This window comes from Corapipo altera, unplaced genomic scaffold (genome assembly GCF_003945725.1).
Source record: "Corapipo altera isolate COAL_440 unplaced genomic scaffold, ASM394572v1 61286, whole genome shotgun sequence".
Lineage (NCBI taxonomy): Eukaryota > Metazoa > Chordata > Aves > Passeriformes > Pipridae > Corapipo > Corapipo altera.
Window position 1 is genome coordinate 5,604,004 of NW_020884907.1, and position 15,423 is coordinate 5,619,426.

Here is a 15,423-nt window from a genome sequence, read left to right on the forward strand (position 1 = left end):
ACAATTTCTCCTCAGGTGCCTTTTCAATTAATTTCAATTCTCTTCCTCACAGGAACACACTGCTTGGTCATCCACCAGACAATCTCTGCTTTGGAAACTCTTCAATACTGGATGTCAAGACAAAAAAAAAGAAGAAGATGGTGGAATGGCTTGTAATAAATAGTTGTTGGTTCATCTGCACTTCCCAGCATCGAAGTCTGTAGTGTCAGTCCCTGGGATCTGAGTAGCCCCAGTGCTTGCCACTGGAACTGGAGTAGCTGCACTGCTTATTGCAGGGAGTGAAGCAGCTGGAGTTTGAGTGGCCCCCCAGTAAATGCAGTGCCTGGTGCAGGGACAGAAGTGGCTGCAGTGCCTGTGGCTGGAGATTGAGTGACTGCAGTGCTTGTTGTGGGGACTGAAGTAGCCCCCATGCTTGTCAGCAGAATTTGTGCAGCTGCAGTCGCTCTCCTTTTCCTCCGAGCTGCAGTGCTAGTCCCTGGGTTGGGGTGACCACCAATCATGGCTCATGCCTAAACAAGATCTCAGCCACAGGCAAGCCCATGCTGATTCCCAGCAAAAGGGCCAGGCTGGTTGCAAGGGTAATTCAAAGGACATTCAAAATCTTCAAAATTCTCAAATATCTCTGCAGTCAGCCTAGAGGGTGAGGAGGAACACCAAAGTGATTGGGAGAGATTTAAAGCTTGGAGGGACTTTTATGAAGCCTGAAGGAGCTAATAATTCACGGACTTTCACGTTATTCCCCAGTTTTATACCGTGTTTAATGTACCCCCACATATGTTTCTATGTTAATCCCCTTGGTTTGTATTGTTCAGGGCTCGTCTGGACTTGCCCTCACATTTTTCCCGCCAAAAGTTGTTTACTCCCTTACTCTCCCCTCATTTCCCACTCATCTCTCACTGATTGGCTGATGGGTGCTGCAGTGCAGAGTGAGCTCCCATTGGTCCCTTTCCCCTGAATACTCCTAAGTTCCTCCCACCTTCTCCGTGTTCCCCAATCCTGTATTCCCCTGAGATGTCAATCTCACGCTCCACCCGAGTTATCAAACCTCCCCTTACCCAAACCCTATATAAGTTCTTGTTCCCCTCAATAAACTGGCCATCGCACCCTGACCTTCTACTGTGTCAGAAACCTTTGTGCAGTGTCACATCCCTATTCCCTTTTCCCACGGGCCGTGGAAAGAGGGCTTCCAAAGAATGAGAGATGGAGGGAAGCAGGGAGATCATTGGCCTGCTTGACCACAAGGACACACTGCTGGCTCAAGAACACCTTGTTTTCTACCAGGATCCTCACATCCTAGAATCATAGAATCATAGAATGAGCAGGGTTGGAAAGGACCTCTGAGATCATCAAGCCCAACCCTTAATTCAACACCGCTGTGGTTACTAGACTATGGCACTAAGTGCCACATCCAGTCTCATCTTGAAAACCTCCAGGGACAGGGAATCCACCACTTCCCTGGGCAGCCCATTCCAATGCCTGATTACCCTCTCTGTAAAGAATTTCTTCCTAACATCCAACCTAAACCTCCCCTGGCACAGCTTAAGACCATGCCCTCTTGTCTTACTGATAGCTGCCAGGGAGAAGAGACCAATCCCCATCTGGCTACAATCTCCTGTCAGGGAGTTGCAGAGAGTGATGAGGTCTCCCCTGAGCCTCCTCTTCTCCAGGCTGAACAACCCCAGCTCCCTCAGCCTCTCCTCACAGGACTTGTGCTCAAGTCCCTTCACCAGCCTTGTTGCTCTTCTCTGGACCTGCTCCAGCACTTCAATGTCCTTCCTGAACTGAGGGGCCCAGAACTGGACACTGCCGAGGAACACAAATCGGAATGGGAATGCTTCCAGGCATGGAGGGACATTTATGGGGCCTGAAGACATCACATTTTATGGACTTGCATGTTTATACTCAGTTCTGAGCACTGTTTAATGTATTTCCCCCATTTTGCTGTATTAATCCCACTTGTTTGTATAGCCCAGGACTTGCCCAGGCTTGCCCAGGTCATTTTCCCACCAAACGTTGTTTACTCCCTTGCTCTCTCTAGCCTTCCCGCTCATCCCACACTGATTGGCTATGAAGTGCCGCAGTGCAGAGTGAATCCCCATTGGTCCCTGATGCCCAACTTCTCCCAAGTTCCTCCTCCTTTCCTGTATTCTCCTATCCTGCTATACCCTGAGATGTCCATCTCATGCTCCGCCCCAGTTGCCAAGCCTCCCTGAGCCAAACTCTATATAAGTCCATGCTCTACCCTAATAAAGTAGCCATCGCACTCCGACCTTCTACCTTGTCAGACCCCTTTGTGCAGTGTCATGATCCTATTTCTCTTTCCCACCGGACCGTGGCAGGACACAGTACTTTGAGGTGTGGCCTCACCAGTGCTGAGTACAGGGCAAGAATCACTTCCCTGGTCCTGCTGGCCACACTGTTCCTGGTACAGGCCAGGATGCCATTGGTCTTCTTGGCCCCCTGGGCACACTGCTGGCTCATGTTCAGCTTCCTGTCAATCCAAACTCCCAGGTCCCTTTCTACCTGGCTGCTCTCCAGCCACTCTGTGCCCAGCCTGTAGCGCTGCAGGGGGTTGTTGTGCCCAAAGTGCAGGACCCAGCACTTGGTCTTGTTGAACCTCATCCCGCTGGAATCAGCCCAACTCTCCAACCTATTCAGGTCCCTGTGCAGAGCCCTCCTGCCTTCCAGCTGATTGACACTCCCCCCCAGCTTAGTGTCATCTGCAAATTTGCTAATGGTACACTCAACCCCCTCATCTAAATCATCAATAAAGTTATTAAACAGAACTAGGTCCAACGCTGATCCCTGTGGGACACCACCAATGACTGCTGCCAACTGGATGCAGCACCATTCACCACCACTCTCTGGGCCCGGCCCTCCAGCCAGTTCCTAACCCAGCACAGAGTGCCCCTGGACTGCCACCCATGGGCTGCCAGCTTTTTTCAGGAGAATGCTATGGGAGACAGTGTCAAAGGCTTTGCTGAAGTCCAGGTAGACCACATGCACAGCCTTCCCTTCATCCACCAGGTGGGTCACCTGATCATAAAAGGAGATCAGGTTGGTCAGACAGGACCTGTCCTTCCTCAACTCGTACTGGCTGGGTCTGATCCCTTGTCCATCCTGTAGGTGCTAAGTGATTGCACTTAGGATGATCTGCTCCATAGCAGCAGACCTCCCTGTGGGATGGGTCCGGTCGACATATAGGGCCTTCAGTTCCCCTCAGAACGGACTCACCAACTACAACTACCCTTCTTTTTTTCTTCATAGATGTGGTTGTAATCTATCTGGTAGACAGGGTGCAACCAGGAGACCCTCTCAACAGATCTTCCTCCTGACTGTCCTCTATCTGATTCTCTGGGTCCAGGGCCTCACACCTGTTTTTTAAGGGCACCAATGGAGGTGATGGGGGTCAGGAGGGGATTCTTTATGCCTCTCTGATCACAGACCTGTTTTCATTCCCCCCCATCTACTTGGTTTGCTCCAACTGCCTGATGGCAGGAGGGGCAGGGCTTCACCATCTCCTGCTGGACTTCTTTTGGGGTCAAAAGACTCCATCAGTCTGTTTCCCTTTCACTTTCCCTAATGCTTCTTAGCCTCCCTACCTCTTCCTTGAGCTCTGCCAACAGGTACAGCAAATCATTCATTCACCTGTTCACATTGTACACAGATGTCACTCACACTGTCCTCAGGTACTAACGCCAGGCTGAAACACTCTGCACAGCCAGAGACCTGAACAGCTGCATCCATCTTGGTGTCCTTCCTGGGGGGTTCTGTCTGTGCTAACACACCTCTTGTGATACCAGCAGCAATGGCTTTCACTTTTTTTGAAACCATGGCTGGCTTTAGTCAAGTTGCAGGGCAAAGGGAAAAAAAAAACCCTCATCCAAAAGACCTGAGAGGTGGCTGTGTCCTTCCTGTTTCCCCTGCCTGAGTGAACTCCTTCTCCCATGAGCTGCTTTCCAACAGGCCAGCCCTCAGCCTGTGCTGGTGTGTGGGGTTATTCTTCCCCAGGTGAGGACCCTGCATTTGCCTCGGTTGAACTTCCCATGACTCCTCCCCAGCCTGTTGACCTCCTTCTGAAGGGCTGCACAACTCTCTGGGTATCGCCCACTCCTCCCAGCTTTGTGTCCCCAGCAAACTTGCTAAGCAAGCATCTGTCCCTCCATCTCCTAAACCAGTAGTGCAGAAAACATGAGAATGAAAACCTTAGCCCAGGCTCTGTGGAGGATAAACATCACCCCACGGAACACAGACAGCAAGAGTGGTAGTATGGATCGAGTGCCTGAGCACACGTGCAGGAACACTGAGAGCAAATGAAACAGCATAATGGCCAGCATCTGTGCAACTAATAGAATAAGTGCTTGTAACAAATTTGTTTTAACACACTATGGTCCGATCTCAACCCTTCTCAAGCCCATTTTCACAACCCTTCGAACCTCATGTTGGGTGCCAAGAAGGACTATCATGGTTTATCCCCAACTGGCAAACAAGTACCATGCAGCTGCTCACTCACTCTCTCCTCCCCAAATTCCCCCTGTCTGATGAGGAGGAGAACTGGAAAGAAAAAAATAAACCTCATAGGTTGAGGTAAGAACAATTTTAGAATTGAAACCAAAACCAATAAGAACAGCAAAAGTATTTTGAGTGGGAGAGAGTGTGAAAGAGACCAAGAGAAGCTCAGGCACATGGTGTGACTCTTGGCATAGTCCTTTGCAGGGCCAGGAGCTGGACTTTGATGATCTTTGTGGGTACGTTCCATATGGATATTCTATATAGGATATTCCATACTTCCTTTTTTTCTCTCCCTTTGCCTTTGCCTTTGGATTTGAATTTGCCTTTGTCTGACATATCCCTTAGTCAAGGTCTCACGCCTCAAGCTATGCTTGCAGGGCATATTTCCTTCCTGCTGGCAAGGGCTAAATTAATGCAGATAATTATGTAAATAATAATGTAGGTAATAAGGTATTGCATTCTTCTAATTTTTATCATTGCAGATTAATGAGGGATAATTTAATGCAGAAATGCCAGAAATTTTGGGATGTGTTCTACACTTTGATTTTAGTCATTCAATAATCAATAATCATTCAATAATCATACTTGTCAGCAGTGTAAAAACACACCATTTACAGCATTATCCAGAATACTGCTTTCTTAAAATATGGGTAGATGATATGTTGAACACCAAAACACCCAAACCCAAAGAAAACAGTCAAAGAAACTGCAGAGATGTCTTGTTTTTCCCTGGGATGCTGAGCAGAAAAATCTGAAATTCAGAGGGGTTCAAGTTCCACCACTTTGTGGACCAGACTTTTATTCTTAATACCATATCCCATGTCTGAAAATAAATAATATATTTTAAAACTAGTGAGCAAAGAGATTGACATCAGCTTCTGCCTTGTGCCAGCAGCAATATAGGTTAAGCCTGTGCAACAGGGTCCTGACTCTTCTTGCCTACACAGAAGTGGAATTTCTTTGGCCCTAGTGCAGGGGGTGTGTTTTAGGGATGCTGGAAGGGGCATCCTGGGAAATGAAGTCCCAAATGTACTCCTGCACAGATGGGCATTGGGATACCCGATGGTGATTGGTTAAGAGAATCACGTGTGGTTTTACACTGCATATAAAAAATGCTGTTTGCTTCCAACAAACAGATTTGGTTGTTTGAACCCTCAACCAACCAGGTCGTGTCAGAGTATTATTTATTATATTAATAAACGCCACACCCTGGCACAAAGCAAGCTATAGAGTCATCCAGAAGCAATTTTCAAAAGAATATCCACCCATGAGGAATGACTCTTTTCAAATGACATTGAGCAGGAGTAACAAGGGTACATATTTCAGCCAACACTGTGTTTTTCTCAAATGAAATTAGGATGGCAGTTGCAAGGTTTTTCTTCTGCCTATCTTGTGTCTCTAAGCTAAAATTTGCTGAGCAGCCATTCAAAATCTCAGCAAATATCTGAAACACATATTCAATTGTTTTAAGGAAAAATAATGCATTAAGATGAATATTCAAGTACATACATAAATGTATTAAATACTTCTAGTTTTTATTGAAGAAATCACTCCTACTTTTAACATTTGTATAAATTTATTCTGTCTGGATGTAGGTAAGAATTGCTAATCACAATTCAGGCTTTATTGAATTTATACTTTAAAAAAAATTTAAAACTACATATCATTTAATTGACTTATTAGAAACACACAGAAGAGTTCCAGCAGTTAAAGGAAGTTTTCTACTACCTGAAGAAATAACGTTTCCTTTTTTAAAGCTTCTGGAGCCAAAAGTTCATTCCATTCTTTCTCCTGAGATGGCATTACATCAGTAGAGATACTGTCTCTTACCTCTCCCAAGTAAAATACAAGCTCTATATCAAACATTCTGCATGAAAAAGTACAGGAAAATTCTGATATGCATTTAGCAATTTAATTCAGCATGTTTAGATGCAACATTTTTCAAGGTTTCATTTAACAGGTGCTTTGAAGCCTGCCAGACTCAGCTGTTGTCCATGTGAGGAAAATGTATCAAAGCTGCTTTTCCCCAAACTCTCATTGCTCTGCATTAAATGAAATCAACCTCCTCTGGACACGGCTGGAGCGAAGTCCCTGTGCACCAGAGTGACCTTTGCTTACTCCCATGCTGTATGTGCGCACAGGGCATGTGACTTTGGGGTGACAGATCCTTTTCACAAAAGTTCTTGAGCCTTCAAACTTTTTTTCTAATTGGAGGAAAAGGAAGCAGATTTTGTATATTTTGCCATTCAGTCTGATTCAATTAAAAAAAAAAAAAAGTCAGTTTTCATTTCAGATCCATTTAGCTTATATGCTTGCTGAAAAACTTAGTCAAAGTTAGTAAATTTCCATAAAACTTTTCTTCTTTGAGAAAAAACAGACTGATGCATAAGCTTTTCACATTACACTCATATGCCTTAGAGCCAGCAGCATTTAATGCCAGTGGCTGGAATGAGCAATCCCCCCCGATTGCAACTGCTCTGTGAGGATGAATAAAGATAAGAGATTGGTCAGACGCTGGAGCTCTTAGCCAAGAGTAATTAACATTTTGACCTGTCTCCAGAAATGGATAGTGTAGGTAGTGAACATGCTATTAAAAGAGTAATTAGCAGAAGGGATGTGCCAGTCTTTTCTGCTGCAAGGCCCAGGTAGAACAAGCCTGAGTAGTTCAGACTCGATTCAGACAAGGACATGGACTACCATGGTGACCCCTCCAAGCCAAAGCAGGTGGAAATCAGAGAAGGTACTGCAATCAACCTCTGCCAGGCAGTACTGCAGCTTCCCTGACACCGCCCATCTCTCAGCAGTTTCCCAACAGAAGGTCCAGAAAGCGCTTTAGACTCTGATTCTGGATATATTTCCTTCCCACCTAGGATTATTTTAGAGGAGCTTCCTTTTGTTTCACAGCCAGATGTCTCAGACCTGAGACCTTGCTGGGGATGGAAGGAAATGCCATCTGCTGGACTTGGTTTCCTTACAAAGCAGAAAGTACATGTATGTTGATGGGTTCCAGGGCAAAACTGATCTTTTCAGGCAAATTTTGTGCCTTCTCCTCTGCAGATTGTTTTTGCACATCTGGGAAAAGAGTGGTTTGTTTTTTGGTGGGTTTTTTTTTGTTGTTTCATTTTCCATCCATCTGGTTGAGCAAGGAAAGAGAACTAGAGAAACAATTTACTGTTTTGAGATGCTTTACTTTTAACCATGGAATTTAAATCAAGCTTTACAGCCATCCACAAGCCTGCTGGACAAACTCCACAATATCGAAAAAATGACATCCCTTTGGGGTTTTGCCCTGTCCTTAGAAGGCTCCAGGTAGGTGACAGCAGAAGACGGGAAATTTCCATCTTATTTCCTAGGCTAATTCCAACATCTTCAAAGTAAAAAATAACTGTCTCTGAATTTCATAGTCCTTCTGTGATGTTTACTATTGTTGCTATTTATCTGGGGTACACCATGGCAATGATGGGAGTTAGAGATTTTCAAGTGCATTCTGTAAAGACCCAGATGTAAGGCTTTGGGAGCCAGTGCTGAAATGAGAACTTTTGCCATTTGGTCTAATGTCAGTGATGAATGCTACCAAAAATCTCACTTGAAAAGTCTCCTATCAAATTCTACACGCATTTGTCTCCAGTGACTGCAATCAGAGTAAGTGCTGGACACTAGAGAGGACAAAAGCTTGGAAAGCTGTTCTTCGTGTAGCTACCTTAGCTTTCCAGTGTCCTACATGTTTATCATCCTGTTACAAGACTGCTTCCCAAAATGTGCAGACCATTAAGTCAGGGAACAAAAACAGCCATGCGAATGAGCTAATAAAAATATAGGAGCTCCTGTAGCTCAGAAAGTGTGCGAGACATTAAGCTTTAGATACTTAGGGCTTGTACTGAAATCACTCTCAGTCCCACATGGAAACTACTTGCGTGTAATTTCCAGGTCTACATCTGACCAACCAAGAAAAACAGACACTGGACTGTTGAGCGATAGCTCTACAAGGTTCAGATGCAGTGAGATGGTGCAGAGGGAACTAAAGGTAGCTCTCAAAAGTAATGTCTTGGTTTTTTCTTTTTTTTTTCTCTAAAAGTATCTTTGTTTGCACGTAAATAAGGGATTCATGCACAGCCAAGAGTGCTCTTCAGTTACTTTTCCAGATTATTTTTTAATTTTTCAGTGATGATGAACAACGGCATTCCCTCTCCAAGAGGACAATTAACAATCACACAAGGCAAACAGTGTGCATGTAAACAACTCAGTCATTTCAGTGGAAACTGTACTGTATAAGAATGGTCAAAGGATTCAAACCAGTCAAAGGCTTCAATTGGTTCACAAGCTGCACATGTGCTTAATGATAGAATTAAAACAACTTGGAGCTCTTCACAAGACACTTCAGAAACAGAAAAACATGGCTTACTCATGTCTCACATCCATAACAGATAACTCTGCTCTCAGCAATTGCAAAACTTTTACATGGTCTTCCTCTGCTAGTTTCTACACACCAGATCTGAAATTCAGACCGTATGTTAAGATACTGTCAGAATACCCCAGGCTTAACTTATATATAGTTTCAGAAACAGGCAGGAAAATGGGACGAGTGAGCATAAATTGCCCTTGATTTTAATGCAACTCCATAGGAAACCCAATGTGTGCTTTTCCCTGATCGAACTATTTTCAGTGAACTGTCTTTCAGTAAATCTTTGATAATTTCTAATGGACACAGTACATTGAGTAGCTGCCCAAAAATGAACACTGCAGTTCCACTTCGTTGCATTTCCTGAGACTTACATAGCAATCCACCTCAAATAATGATTTTCTATCTTTAGTCTTCTTGGATCCTCACATATCCATGTAAATTCTAACTCTGAAGTGGTGTTGTATGTCAGAATAATAATTTAGTTCACTGCAAACATGGCCTTGCCATATGGTAGACACTGCAAACACTAAACCTTCAGGGTTTTCAGTCTTTATGAGCAACATTGTTTGTACATCCATCACTGTCCTCGTGACCATCTTGAGCTAGATTTTTTTTCCCCCCAAGATAGGCTGAGGCTCTTGTCCTTTTGGCTGTTTGCTATGGCATGAACTGAGCTGAGCCGAACCAAGCTAAGCGAGTTGAAGAAAGCAGCACAGTCAAGGCCTGGATGATTTGGAAGCACAGCATACAAAGGGTGGGGAGCAACAGTAGAACGGCTGGACTGCATCCCCCTGCTCCTGTGCCAGAAGGACACTGTGGGGTTCACGTTACAGGAAGGTTGCCCGAGGAGCATCCTGGGAAATGAAGTCCCCTAAGTACTCCAGCACACATGAGCAGTGCAGTACTCTGTTGTGAATGCTTGGTAGAATCACGTGTTGTGACGTTTACTTTCAGAGTGCATATAAAAGTTATTGTTTGTCTCGAATAAACGGATTCGGTTGCTGACCCCTCAATGAAGCAGGTCTGTTCTCATTTATTATATTAATAAACCGCCACAGGACATGACTGTATTTCTGCTGCTCTCTTCTCTATACTCTGTGGGAGTCCTTCAGCAAAACTTTGGATGTTTGCCTTGCAAACCGGAGCAAACCAGGAACAGGGTAAAGCAATTAGATGATGTCCAAAACCAGAAGAAGCCCCACCAAACTGCACGTCTTGGCAGAAAAGGAATAAGCAGTAATGAATAGAAAGTTTGATATATATGTATGTAGTAAAGAACTGAACACCTGTACTAGTTCTTAACAGAAGCAGTAACTTCTTTACAGCATCTCTGTGGTGGCATAACCCTGCAGAGCAAGTCTTGCCACCTTTCACACTGGAGCAGGCTGGTGAAGTTGTGGCAGTAAAAGCTAGTAGGATGTTACTGGCTGGCTACTGTGCTGTTCTCTTGTTGAAGAAAAGCTGGCAGGTATACTGAAGCTTAATTACACACGTACTCAGTCTTGTACTTAATCTGCATTCCTGTTCCATCACCTCCAAAAAATTTTCCTCTTTTTGCCCCCTAATGACTCGTAGAATAACCCATAGTGTCCTTATACACAGTGCTAAAACCACTTTTACCCCAATGCCTTTTTTTATGAAGAGAGAGTCTATAATGGCATTTCTCAATACATATTCTTGTGCATATTTTATTCGTGTGTGTGTACTCTCTTGTCATGCAATAGCTAACAAATCTGAAGTATAAAAAAGGCAGTCCTGAGTGCTGGTAGAAGAGAAGTCTCCCTCTAAACAAGCATATAATAGTCTACTGGGAATTGTTCACCCTCATGCATAGAACACAGAAGTTTCCCCCCAGAAATGAGGAGAAAAATGTGTCCTGGAAGCAAGATCCTGAGAAAAAAGGGTTGAGACTTGCAGTTACATGCAGATCTAAGGTGCTCCATGATAGCTACAACAAAGGCAAGAAATTCACCTTTCTGAAGAGGCAAAGAATTCTCCTCATTTTATCAGCTGCACAGCCATTCTTTATCAAAATCAAAGGGTAAAAAGAGGGTCTGGTTACCCCAAGATCTGTGAGTCAAATTTAGTTCTCTGTTACAAATTTCTTATAGGGGTTGGGAATAATTACTGTGCCTCAGGGTCCCATGGCCTTACAAGAGAAGCAATAGTGCTAGTGTATAATTATGATTCAATATTCTCATAATCATTATGATCTTTGTTGCATTATGTGTATATTAATGATGTAGGTACCTAAAGAACCGGGCAGTGTTTGTAATTCGTGAGCTATAGATTCCACACCATGTTTGAAGGAACTGTCTTAATGCTGTAATAATAATATAAATGCTACTTTTAACAAACATGGGGAATGAGGATTGAGTATTTTAGTGATTAACTCTGTGAACTTACTGAGACTGCATCAATGGAAAAACTCTCTGTTTAAAATATGGTGTAAAGTACATTGAACTTTGAAGGACAAAGATGTTTTGTCATTTTCTTTTTAGAACAAAATTATTCTCACATATATATATAAAAGTCTAAAAATCAGCTCTATTACTGTAAGATATTCACTCAAATACTTTTTCATGGAATGTCGTTACCTTAGTAAAGCATACGAGACCATATAAATTAAAAGTCAACCAATACATAACCCAATTTTAAATCATCCTGCAACCCCTGTTGTACAATGCTAGCAGGATTTTTTTTTTTGCCCATTCTACCACTTTTTTCTGCCACTTGTTTTATGACTCTTTGCTATAGCAGGATGTTGAGGCCAGCTTCCAGGATTTCTCCACCTGGCATGCCCATGCACAAAGGGAAAGCTATAGTTTTATTTGTATTATTAAAGCTCCAGTTTAGGCCACTCATTTGCCAAAAATATCCGGTTACAACATCACTGACAGCTCCAAATATGTGCCTTTTCATTGATACCTACAGGAAATTGTTTACACCCACTCCTGGCGATGTGCCTGGGCTCAAAGTGTGTGCAAATGCAGTATACTGGTGAATACACTGAGGTAGTTCCAGCATGGGCATATAGGAAGTATGTATTAATCACTGTTCTGAGGAAGGTGAGGAATGCAGAAGACCTTATGTGTGGACTGCTTAAAAACATACAGCCCAACTACCTTTGTTATGGGACAAAGTAAAAATGGGAGTGGAGGAGTGGCAGAAACTTTTGACCCTTCATTTCTTTTATTCCAGTCTCAAGGAAACGTCTCCAGAAAAAGTACATTTGTTTAAACACTGTGACAAGTGGAACAGTTGAACCCCTTGAAGACAGACACAGTTGAAGAAATCTTATGGCCTTTGGCCTGGAGGAACAGTCTTGTTGACTGTAAGGCTCTTTTGTGGCCTTAAAACCAATGTATTTGCACACACTAGCAATACTTTACAGAATCCTGCTACACGGCCAATAGCAGTGCCTGCACTAGATCTCCTCTTGACATAACCTAAAAACTAAGCTGATAGCTAAAATCCATCATAGTCTCTGGTTAGTTGTGAAATACCAGACTGCAGGCACTCAGCCCAGGAGCACACTAGTTCCTGCCTTGTCGAGGAAACAAGATCATGAAAGCCCAGCAACACCTACCGACCAGAAGCTAGAATTACACAAATCTGCAAGCAACATGTCAAGATTTTAATAGTGACCATAACTAATCATGAAAGTATAGCTTAGCTGGAGGTAAAGTCAGGATGAATCTGTTACAGCACATCTGCACAGGAAGAGGTTAAGTGGTGAGTGTGAGCATGTTCTTAAAATGCAGGCTGTAGCTGAAACAGAAGTGATGGCTGTGATGTAACAATTGAGATTATATGGAGTACACTGTACAGAGGTAAATTAAAAAGACATATATGTGGGTTTTTTCTGGGACATTTTCTGTTAGTTGAAGTGTCTGCGAGCCAAATGTCCTCTAACTCAGCCACAGTTACCAAGCCTGATGCAGGCTCTGCTAACTGAAGATGTATGGCAGTGTCACAGAGGTGCACAGATCAACATTAAAGACCTTTCTGGTATAAAAATCTGTTTAATCTATCTGTGCATCTAACCCCAGCTAACGATCAGGTCTGACCATATGCTTTCAAACACGTGAGTAGACCCCTGCAGCTGTGGGCTAACTGCTTGAAAAGGTTCTTTATTTTCAGAAAAAAATACAACAGGGAGATAGATGTAGGACAAAATAATAACAACAAAAAAGAGGAATATATGAAAGAATTCTTTTTCTTCTGTTGCAGAGTGGTAAGTTGATGAAATTAACAGAAATTTGTCCTAAGGAAGAGCCTGTCCAGAGCAGGTGAGGTAGTCAGCTCTGATATGAGACTTTACGTGGCTACTACAATAACAAAAGTAGGCTGGTGATTCGGAGGGGAGAGGTTGTATATCCTCTGTTCACACACTGGCCACTTTCCATGGAAATGGTGTGTCCAGCTCTTGCAGCCACAGTTCTGGTAGATGTCAGAAACTGGGCTACAGATCAGAGAAGAGCTGAAAGAAGAGAGATTTGAAAGACACATCAGTGAAAGACTTGGGGAAGTAAATCTACTTATGCAGAAAATAGGTCGATCAGCAAGAGGTTAATAAGTAACTGCAGCATCTTAACAAAAACTCTTATGAGTTCTGAAAGCTGTAAAAGAGAAGTCTAAATAGAAGAAGGTTTATATTGATTCATTGATAGATAATGGATAGAATTGGCCTGAAAAAGAGAAATGACTGCAAGATTATTTGTAGAGTTTAAGCACCAATACAGAAAAATCTAACCTAGAAGCAAATTTGCAGGATTTTTTTTTTACTATAGGCTGATATTCTTGCCAGAAGCTAACAATGGAGATTAAAGAGGAAGCAAATTTGTCTCTAAAGAGCACAGAGGTGTTGCCAGGCAGAACGGTGGTAGGAGACATTAGACATACTGAGAGGCACAGGCAGTGGCATTCCAGCTCCAAGGCTGCACCGAAACAGATACTGACATGCCTGTTAATGGTCTGACTCCCCATAGAACAGCTTGCAGCAAAAGGACTGAAACAGGAGGAAAGCCAAATGTTTGTTCTTTTTCTGCAGTCTTTTACTAATTCAGTGGATGAATATAAGCAAAATAATAGCCTTGGGATTTGTCTTTGCACAGTTCATATCATGACTGCTGACATTAGCAGAACTTGAACTCCTTTGGGGTTTTTTTTGCAGAGAGACTCAAGAAACAGCCTGAGAAAGACCATTTACTCATATAGGATGGGCTTGTGAGGTAACTATGCTTCTGCATCCAGAAAAAAAGAAACCACAATTAAACAAAACCCAACCAACAACAAACCAACCCAACCAACCAAATAAAAAAATGTAGCTCCTTTCTGCATACATCTTTTTGGATGTCTGATAACCAATGTGTGGGACACAAGAGCTCAGTAAAAAGTGAAATTAAAAGCACGCTTCATGAATGAGATAAGCTCATGACTTGCAGGTTTTGTTGTTCCAGTGAGTGCATCAAAGTCAAACCGTGCACTAGTTGGGATCAATAAGGAGTTGTGGTGAGACAGTGAGCTGTAGCAAATGCAGCTGGTGCAAAATTTTGAAGGCTAGTGGACAAGCAGCTCATTTTGACAAGGCCAAAAAATGCAAACGTACAAGCCTGCCATTGAATGGTCTTTTTTTTTTAAATTATTTTCTGGTGATTCAGAAGAAGCAGGATTTAAACAGACTGTGCAGTATGTAGGAGGGGCATTACTGCACCATGAGCAAAGGACTGTACCTGGTCTCATTTTTAAAAAATGAGTCTACAGAAATAGTCCTCCATTATTAATGTTAGTAATGATTTCTGCATCAACTGTACTAGTCCTGTGGAATTGACTTCATTCTAATTCTGACACTTCTGGTAGTCAAAGCTTGCCACTTTTCTTCTGGCAGACTGAAAATCAAAGATGTTTCTCAAGAAAATATGTTGTAACAGATGTTCCTTTTTGAATTTGCCTTAAATTTTTCTACAAGGTTTTTTAGACCAAAATGTCTGTTTAATTAATTTTCAACAATATTTGTATTCAATTTTCTCTTTTAAAAAGATACAAAATCCATTTACCTTAATTTTAATTTTGATTTTTCAAAACTAAGGACATTTCTACTTCTCTATAATTTTGCACTTTGAAGAAACAAAGAGAACACAAGAACATTAATTTCCCCCAAAAGCCTCTTCTTATTCTTCTGGTCCTCCTCTTCTGTGGGAAGACGTAAATAGAGGCAAGAACATGTAAGAAAGCACATTAAAAAGAAAGCATTTAACAGAAATTGTTTAAAGCCCTCATTTTTGAGCATAAGCCCCCCCATTCTTTACTTTTGAAATTGAAGTATATTTTAAAAAGACAAAATAAATGTTTTCATTCTTTCCTGATATAAAATCAAAATTTGAAAGAATCTGGAGTGTTACTGGAAAGTATTCTGGTAAAAAGTATATACCAGTTCTGCTCTCTGGCAGTGGCAACAGCAGCATTAATACCTCTGAAGGCCAATTACACTTCTGCAAACCTATTAT